The sequence below is a fragment of the Leuresthes tenuis genome, unplaced genomic scaffold, assembly GCF_036924035.1.
Source record: "Leuresthes tenuis unplaced genomic scaffold, fLeuTen1.0.hap1 SCAF_23, whole genome shotgun sequence".
NCBI classification, from domain to species: domain Eukaryota; kingdom Metazoa; phylum Chordata; class Actinopteri; order Atheriniformes; family Atherinopsidae; genus Leuresthes; species Leuresthes tenuis.
This window is the reverse complement of record NW_027325377.1, coordinates 12,692,600-12,702,903: the sequence shown is the minus strand read 5'-3', so window position 1 is coordinate 12,702,903 and position 10,304 is coordinate 12,692,600. Positions and strand designations below refer to the sequence as shown.

Below are 10,304 nucleotides of genomic sequence, written 5' to 3'. Positions count from 1 at the left end.
AGTGTTCGGCTGCAAGAAGGTGTGAATGTCCATCTATAGTTGGTGAAAAGCAGGAAAAGCAAGGTCTGAATGCCCAATCTTACATCATCAAAAGCGAGATCAGAGGTGTTTGGCGGCAAGAAAACGGGTAAGGTGTGAATGACCGACTAAATATCAACAAAAGTGGGGGCGGAGATCTTCGGATGCAAGTGGGTGTGAATATCCCACCATACAAGTATGGTGGAGAGGAAGCAGTGATTGGCCGACCATAGTTTGCAAAAAGCGGGTGAGAAAAGGTGCGAATGTCCAACCATACATGATCAAAACAGGGAGCGGAGGTGTTTGGCTGTGACAAGGTGTGAATGTCCACCCATAATTAATGAAAAGCGGGCAACAAGTAGGTTCGAATGCCCAACCATACATCAAAAAAAGCAGGAGTGGATGTGTTTGGCTACAAGAAGGTTTGAATGTCCGAGCATAGTTTGTAAAAAGCGGGTAAGAAAAGGTGCGAATGCCCGACAAAGTATGATCAAAATAGGGAGTGGAGGTTTTCGGCTACAAGAAGGTTTGAATGTACGACCATAGTTTGTAAAAAGCGGGTAAGAAAAGGTGCGAATGCCCGAACATACACCATCAAAAGAGGGAGCGGAGGTGTTACACTTGAAAGACGGTGTGAATGTCCGACCATAGTTGGTAAAAAGTGGGTAAGAAAAGGTTCGAATGCCCGAATATATACCATCAAAAGCGGAAGCGGAGGTGTTCGGCTGCGTGTGAACGTCCGACCAAAGTTTGTAAAAAGCAGTTAAGAAAAGGTTCGAATATCCAACCAAACATAATCAAAAGTGGGAGCAGAGCTGTTCGACTGCAAGTAGGTGTGAATATCCACCCATAATTCCTGAAAAATGGGTAAGAAAAGGTGCGAAGGCCCAACCATACATCATCAAAAGAAGAAGTGGATGTGTTCTGCTACAAGAAGGTTTGAATGTCCAACCATAGTTTGTAAACAGCGGGTAAGAAAAAGTTCGAATGCCCGAACATACACCATCAAAAGAGGGAGCGGAGGTGTTCCGCTGTAAGATGCTGCGAATGTCCGACCATAGTTGGTAAAAAGCGGGTAAGAAAAGGTTAAAAAACCGGACTGTACACAATCAATAGCGGGAGCGGAGTTGTTCGGCTACAAGAAGGTGTGAAAGTCCGACCATGGTTTGTAAAAAGCGGGTAAGACAAGGTGCGAATGCCCGACAATGTATGATCAAAAGAGGGAGCGGAGTTGTTCGGCTGCAAGGTCTGAATTTCCAACCATAATTTGTAAACACCGTTGAAGAAAAGGCTCGAAAGCCCGACTATACACCATCAAAAGCGGGAGCGGAGGTGTTCAGCTGCAAGAAGGTCTGAATGTCCACCAATAACTACTGAAAAATGGGTAAGAAAAGGTGTGAATGCCCAACTATACATCATCACAAGCAGAAGTGGATGTGTTCGGCCACAAGAAGGTTTGAATGTCCGACCATAGTTTGTAAAAGGCGGGTAAGAAAAGGTTCGAATGCCCGAACATACACAATCAAAAGAGGGAGCGGAGGTGTTTCACTGCAAGAAGGTGTGAATGTCCGAGCATAGTTTGTAAAAAGTGGGTAAGAAAAGGTTCGAATGCCAGAACATACACCATCAAAAGAGGGAGCGGAGGTGTTCCGCTGTAAGAAGGTGTGAATGTCCAACCATAGTTGGTAAAAAGCGGGTAAGAAAAGGCTAAAATACCCAACTCTACACAATCAATAGCGGGAGCGGAGTTGTTCGGCTAAAAGAAGGTATGAAAGTCCGACCATGGTTTGTAAAAAGCGGGTAAGAAAAGGTTCGAATGCCAAAATATACACCATCAAAAGCGGAAGCCGAGGTGTTCGGCTGCAAGTAGGTGTGAATGTCAGATCATAATTTGTAAAAAGCTGATGAGAAAGGTGTGAATGACCGACAATAATTGCTGAAAAATGTGTTAGAAAAGGTAAGAATGCCGGACCATTCATCATCAAAAGCGGGAGAAGAGGTGTTCGGCTGCAAGAAGCTGTGAATGTCCAGCCATAATAACTCAAAAACGGGTAAGAAAAGGTAGTATTGCCAGACCATAAATGATCAAAACAGGGAGCGGAGGTGTTCCGCTGTAAGAAGGTGTGAATGTCCCACCATAATTGGTAAAAAGCGGGTAAGAAAAGGTTAAAATACCCGACTGTACACAATCAATAGCGGGAGCGGAGTTGTTTGGCTACTAAAAGGTGTGAAAGTCCGACCATGGTTTGTAAAAAGCGGGTAAGAAAAGGTGCGAATGCCGGACAATGTATGATCAAAAGAGGGAACGGAGGTTTTCGGCTGCAAGAAGGTCTAAATGTCCAACCATAATTTGTAAAAACCGGGGAAGAAAAGGCTCGGAAGCCCGACTATACACCATCAAAAGCGGGAGCGAAGGTGTTCAGCTGCAAGAAGGTCTGAATGTCCATCAATAATTGCTAGAAAACATGAAAAAAAATGTTCGAATATCCAACCGCACATGATCATAAGTGGGAGAGGAGGTGTTCAGCTGCAAGAAGGTGTGAATGTCCACCCATAATTCCTTAAAAATGGGTAAAAAAAAAAGGTGCGAATGCCCAACCATACATCATCAAAAGCAGGACTGGATGTGTTCTGCTACAAGAAGGTTAGAATGTCCGAGCATAGTTTGTAAAAAGCGGGTAAGAAAAGGTTCGAATGCCCGAACATACACCATCAAAAGAGGGAGCGGAGGTGTTCCGCCATAAGAAGGTATGAATGTCCGACCGTAGTTGGTAAAAAGTGGGTAAGAAAAGGTTAAAATACGCGACTGTACACAATCAATAGCGGGAAGGGATGTGTTCGGCTACAAGAAAGTGTGAAAGTCCAACCATGTTTTGTAAAAAGTGGTTAAGAAAAGGTGCGAATGCCCGACAATGTATGATCAAAAGAGGGAGCGGAGGTTTTCGGCTGCAAGAAGGTCTGAATGTCCAACGATAATTTGTAAAAACCGGGGAAGAAAAGGCTCGAAAGCCCAACTATACACCATCAAAAGCGGGAGCAGAGGTGTTCAGCTGCAAGAAGGTCTCAATGTCCATCAATAATTGCTAGAAAACATGAAAGAAAATTTTTCGAATATCAAACCGCACATGATCATATGCGGGAGAGGAGATGTTCAGCTGTAAGATGGTGTGAATGTCCACCCATAATTCCTGAAAAATGGGTAAAAAAAGGTGCGAATGCCCAACCATACAACATCAAAAGCAGGTGTGAATGTCATCATAATTTGCAAAAACCTGATGAGAAATGGTGAGAATGCCCGACTATACACCATCAAATGCGGGAGCGGAGGTGTTCGGCTGTGAGTAGGTGTGAATGTCCCACCATACTTGCTGAAAAATATGACAAAGCAGTTTTCACTTGGTTTGAGTGAAGGAATTCATTTTATATCAAAATCCGAAATTGTGTAGAACTCGTGGAAATAAGCTTATTCTCGGATTCCTAAAGGTTTAGTGTTGTTCTTTGGTATACTGCAAAGTAATACTTTCTATTTTGTTGAAACCCATTCAGACATGGATAAATATGAAGGACAAAGCAGTTTTAACTTGGTTTGAGTGAAGGAATTCATTTTATATCAAAATCCGAAATTGTGTAGAACTGGTGATAAGAAGCTTATTCTCGGATTCCTAAAGGTTTAGTCTTGTTCTTTGGTATACTGCAAATTAATACTTTCTTTTTTGTTGAAACCGATTCAGACATGGATAAATATGAAGGACAAAGCAGTTTTAACTTGGTTTGAGTGAAGGAATTCATTTTATATCAAAATCCGAAATTGTGTAGAACTGGTGATAAGAAGCTTATTCTCGGATTCCTGAAAAGGTTTAGAGTTGTTCTTTCCTATCCTGCAAAGTACAACGTTCTTTTTTGTTTAAAGCTATTTAGACATGAATAAATATGAAGGACAAAGCAGTTTTAACTTGGTTTGAGTGAAGGAATTCATTTTATATCAAAATCCGAAATTGTGTAGAACTGGTGATAAGAAGCTTATTATCGGATTCCTAAAGGTTTAGTGTTGTTCTTTGGTATACTGCAAAGTAATACTTTCTTTTTTATTGAAACCGATTCAGACATGGATGAATATGAAGGACAAAGCAGTTTTAACTTGGTTTGAGTGAAGGAATTCATTTTATATCAAAATCCGAAATTGTGTAGAACTGGCGATAAGAAGCTTATTCTCGGACTCCTAAAGGTTTAGTGTTGTTCTTTGGTATACTGCAAAGTAATACTTTCTTTTTTGTTGAAACCTATTCAGACATGGATAAATATTAAGGACAAAGCAGTTTTAACTTGGTTTGAGTGAAGGAATTCATTTTATATCAAAATCCGAAATTGTGTAGAACTGGTGATAAGAAGCTTATTCTCGGATTCCTAAAGGTTTAGTGTTGTTCTTTGGTATACTGCAAATTAATTCTTTCTTTTTTGTTGAAACCTATTCAGATATGGATAAATATGAAGGACAAAGGAGTTTTAACTTGGTTTGAGTGAAGGAATTCATTTTATATCAAAATCCGAAATTGTGTAGAACTCGTGAAAAGAAGATTATTCTCGGATTCCTAAAGGTTTAGTGTTGTTCTTTCCTATCCTGCAAAGTACAACGTTCTTTTTTGTTTAAAGCTATTATGACATGGATAAATATGAAGGACAAAGCAGTTTTAACTTAATCGGTTTCAACAAAATAGAAAGTATTACTTTGCAGTATACCAAAGAAAAACACTAAACCTTTAGGAATCCGAGAATAAACTTATTTCCACGAGTTCTACACAATTTCGGATTTTGATATAAAATGAATTCCTTCACTCAAACCAAGTGAAAACTGCTTTGTCATATTTTTCAGCAAGTATGGTCGGACATTCACACCTACTCACAGCCGAACACCTCCGCTCCCGCATTTGATGGTGTATAGTCGGGCATTCTCACCATTTCTCATCAGGTTTTTGCAAATTATGATCTGACATTCACACCTGCTTTTGATGATGTATGGTTGGGCATTCGCACCTTTTTTTTTTTACCCATTTTTGAGGAATTATGGGTGGACATTCACACCTTCTTGCAGCTAAACACCTCCGCTCCCACTTATGATCATGTGCGGTTTGATATTCGAAAATTTTCTTTCATGTTTTCTAGCAATTATTGATGGACATTTCAGACCTTCTTGCAGCTGAACCCCTCTGCTCCCGCTTTTGATGGTGTATAGTCGGGCTTTCAAGCCTTTTCTTCCCCGGTTTTTACAAATTATCGTTGGACATTCAGACCTTCTTTTAGCCGAAAACCTCCGCTCCCTCTTTTGATCATACATTGTCGCACCTTTTCTTACCCGCTTTTTATAAAACATGGTCGGACTTTCACACCTTCTTGTAGCCGAACACATTCGCTCCCGCTATTGATTGTGTACAGTCGGGTATTTTAACCTTTTCTTACCCACTTTTTACCAACTACGGTCGGACATTCACACCTTCTTATGGCGGAACACCTCCACTCCCTCTTTTGATGGTGTATGTTTGGGCATTCAAACCTTTTCTTACCCGTTTTTTACAAACTATGGTCGGACATTCAAACCTTCTTGTAGCCGAACACATCCAGTTCTGCTTTTGAGGATGTATGGTCGGACTTTCACACCTTTTAGTAGCCAAACAACTCCGCTCCCGCTATTGATTGTGTACAGTCGGGTATTTTAACCTTTTCTTACCCGCTTTTTACCAATTATGGTCGGACATTCACACCTTCTTACAGCGGAACACCTCCGCTCCCTGTTTTGATCATTTATGGTCTGGCAATACTACCTTTTCTTACCCGTTTTTCAGTAATTATTGTCGGTCATTCACACCTTTCTCATCAGCTTTTTGCAAATTATGATCTGACATTAACACCTACTTGCAGCCGAACACCTCGGCTTCCGTTTTTGATGGTGTATATTTTGGCATTCGAACCTTTTCTTTCCCACTTTTTACAAACTATGCTCGGACATTCACACCTTCTTGCAGCGAAACACCTCCGCTCCCTCTTTTGATTGTGTATGTTCGGGCATTCGAACCTTTTCTTACCCGCTTTTTACAAACTATGGTCGGACATTCAAACCTTCTTGTGGCCGAACACATCCACTTCTGCTTTTGATGATGTATAGTTGGGCATTCACACCTTTTCTTACCCATTTTTCAGTAATTATTGGTGGACATTCAGACCTTTTTGCAGCTGAACCCCTCTGCTCCCGCTTTTGATGGTGTATAGTCGGGCTTTCGAGGCTTTTCTTCAACGGTGTTTACAAATTATGGTTGGAAATTCAGACCTTGCAGCCGAACACCTCCGCTCCCTCTTTTGATCATACATTGTCGGGCATTCGCACCTTGTCTTACCCGCGTTTTACAAACCATGGTCGGACTTTCACACCTTCTTGTAGCCGAACAACTCCGCTCCCGCTATTGATTGTGTACAGTCGGGTATTTTAACCTTTTCTTACCCGCTTTTTACCAATTATGGTCGGACTTTCACACCGTCTTACAGCGGAACACCTCCGCTCCCTCTTTTGATGGTGTATGTTCGGGCATTCGAACTTTTTCTTACCCACTTTTTACAAACTATGGTCGGACATTCAAACCTTCTTGTAGCAGAACACATCCACTTCTTCTTTTGATGATGTATGGTTGGGCATTCGCACCTTTTCTTACCCATTTTTCAGGAATTATGGGTGGACATTCACACCTATTTGCAGTCGAACAGCTCTGCTCCCACTTTTGATTATGTTTGGTTGGATATTCGAACCTTTTCTTAACTGCTTTTTACAAACTTTGGTCGGACGTTCACACCTTCTTGCAGCCGAACACCTCCGTTTCCGCTTTTGATGGTATATATTCGGGCATTCGAACCTTTTCTTACCCGCTTTTTACCAACTATGGTCGGACATTCGCACCATCTTACAGCGGAACACCTCCGCTCCCTCTTTTGATGGTGTATTTTCGGGCATTCGCACCTTTTCTTACCCGCTTTTTACAAACTATGGTTGGACATTCAAACCTTCTTGTAGCCGAAAACCTCCACTCCCTCTTTTGATCATACATTGTCGGGCATTCGCACCTTTTCTTACCCGCTTTCTACAAACTATGCTCGGACATTCAAACCTTCTTGTAGCCAAACACATCCACTCCTGCTTTTGTTGATGTATGGTTGGGCATTCGAACCTACTTGTTGCCCGCTTTTCATTAATTATGGGTGGACATTCAGACCTGCTTGCAGCCGAACACCTCGGCTTCCGCTTTTGATGGTGTATATTTTTGCATTCGAACCTTTTCTTACCCGCTTTTTACAAACCATGGTTGGACTTTCACACCTTCTTTTAGCCGAACAACTCCGCTCCCGCTATTGATTGTGTAGAGTCGGGTATTTTAACCTTTTCTTACCCGCTTTTTACCAACTATGGTTGGACATTCACACCTTCTTACAGCGGAACACCTCCGCTCCCTCTTTTGATGGTGTATGTTCTGGCATTCGAACCTTTTCTTACCCACTTTTTACAAACTATGCTCGGACATTCACACCTTCTTGCAGCGAAACACCTTCGCTCCCTCTTTTGATTGTGTATGTTCGGGCATTCAAACCTTTTCTTACCCGCCTTTTACAAACTATGGTCGGACATTCAAACCTTCTTGTGGCCGAACACATCCACTTCTGCTTTTGATGATGTATAGTTGGGCATTCACACCTTTTCTTACCCATTTTTCAGTAATTATTGGTGGACATTCAGACCTTCTTGCAGCTGAACACCTCTGCTCCCGCTTTTGATGGTGTATAGTCGGGCTTTCGAGGCTTTTCTTCAACGGTGTTTACAAATTATGGTTGGAAATTCAGACCTTGCAGCCGAACACCTCCGCTCCCTCTTTTGATCATACATTGTCGGACATTCGCACCTTGTCTTACACGCGTTTTACAAACCATGGTCGGACATTCACAGCTTCCTCTCCACCATACTTGTATGGTGGGATATTCACACCCACTTGCATCCGAAGACCTCCGCCCCCACTTTTGTTGATATTTAGTCGGTCATTCACACCTTACCCGTTTTCTTGCAGCCAAACACCTCTGATCTCGCTTTTGATGATGTAAGATTGGGCATTCAGACCTTGCTTTTCCTGCTTTTCACCAACTATAGACGGACATTCACACCTTCTTGCAGCCGAACACTTCCGCTCCACCTTTTAGGTTTCTATCACACCTTTTTTTTCACCGCATTTTATAGATTATGGTTGGAAATTCTCAACCACTCATCCGAAGACCTCTCCTCCCGCTTTTGTTAATATATTTGAACTTTAGTCAGACATTCACACCTACTTGCAGCCGAACACCACCTCTCTAGCTTTTGATGATGTATGGTCCGGCATTCCTACCGTTTCTAACACATTTTTCAGCAATTATGGTAGGATATTCACACCTTCTTGCAGCTGAACACCTCCTCTCCCACTTATGATCATATGCAGATTGATTTTCGAAAATTTTCTTTCATGTTTTCTAGCAATTAATGATGGACATTTAGACCTTCTTGCAGCTGAACACCTCCGCTCCCGCTTTTGATCATACATTGTCAGGCATTCGAACCTTGTCTTACAAACTTTAGTCAAACATTCACACCTTTTTGCAGCCGAACACAGTTTTTTTCAGCCGATTTTGGGCATTCGAACCTTTTCATACCCACTTTTTACCAACTATGGTCGGACATTCAAACCTTCTTGTAGCCGAACACATCCAGTCCTGCTTTTGATGATGTATGTTCAGGCATTCGAACCTTTTCTTACCCGCTTTTTACAAACTATGCTCGGACATTCAAACCTTCTTGTAGCCGAACACATCCACTCCTGCTTTTGATGATGTATGGTTGGGCATTCGAACCTACTTGTTGCCCGCTTTTCATTAATTATGGGTGGACATTCACACCTTGTCGCAGCCAAACACCTCCACTCCCTGTTTTGATCATCTATGGTTGGACATTCGCACCTTTTCTCACCCGCTTTTTGCAAACTATGGTCGGCCATTCACAGCTTCCTCTCCACCATACTTCTATGGTGGGATATTCACACCCACTTGCATCCGAAGACCTCCGCCCCCACTTTTGTTGATATTTAGTCGGTCATTCGCACCTTACCCACTTTTGGCAAACTATGGCCTTCTTGCAGCCAAAAACCTCTGATCTCGCTTTTGATGATGTAAGGTTGGGCATTCAGACCTTGCTTCACCTGCTTTTCACCAAATATAGTCGGACATTCACACCTTCTTGCAGCCGAACACTTCCGCTCCACCTTTTAGTTTTCTATGGGGCATTCACACCTTTTTTTTCACCGCATTTTATAAAAACACCACAGGAACACCGTATTGAGGCTTTGTTCTGACCGCTCATTCGGTGTCGCGTTTCTTTCAAGCAATTCTCCTGGTTAGCCCGCACTCGGCTCGCTCCCAGAACCGTGTTAAAGTCTACTTCGCATTCACTCTCTTTTCTCAGCAGACTAAAAGAAAGTTTCATCTTGGGCTCCCTGAAACTTCCATCCTGCACCGCTGTTTGCTTTTTCACAAGAGCAGAGGAGAGCGCACCGTTCCCAGGGGCACTACAGTACCGGGTCGATGCTTGGAGTGAACGGAGCAAGCTCCTTTTTCAACTCCTATTGATACAAATCCATTTAATATGTAGTCCTCGCATAGAGGACACATCAGACATTAAACTAATAAGAACAGATACTACACTTGATCTTAGCCAAAAGGCCGAGAAGCGATAACTGTCCACTGGTTCACGTCCGAGGGCCCTTCCTGGCACAATGCGCACTTGTAGCGGTGTTCTTTTTATGGCCATAGTGTCACTTTGCACCTCGGCCCACCCGCTGCACTGAGCACTCTTCAGCCCTTTTAAATGGTATAACTTTACACTACCGCACGCTCCAGCGAGCACCATTCAAGCAACAACTTTGCACTCCAGCTTCGAACATTGGCACAGTCGCAACAAGTAAGGCGACTCTACTCAGAGAAGTCACTCTGCACAGTAACAAGATTTCTTTTGCACAGACAGAAAGGGCTTCATCCGCAAAGGTAAAGCCTGCCAAAAATAGAAACAACTCATTAGTGCTGCTCAACGTTGTACTTTGCAGTAAAAGAAAGAGCAAATCTAAAGATTCAGGAATCCGAGACTAAGCTTACTTCCATGAGTTCTTCACGATTTCGGATTTTGCTATAAAATGAATTCCTTCACTCAAACTAAATTAAAACTGCTAAACCGCTAA

General features: G+C 42.4%; 1 non-coding gene across 1 annotated transcript; it reads right to left on the bottom strand.

Moving 5' to 3' along the window:
- Positions 1-9,613: 9,613 nt before the first annotated feature.
- On the bottom strand, positions 9,614-9,804 carry LOC140283293 (U2 spliceosomal RNA). Its single transcript, XR_011910002.1, has one exon. It is a non-coding gene; the product is annotated as a U2 spliceosomal RNA (small nuclear RNA).
- Between the last annotated feature and the right edge of the window lie 500 nt (positions 9,805-10,304).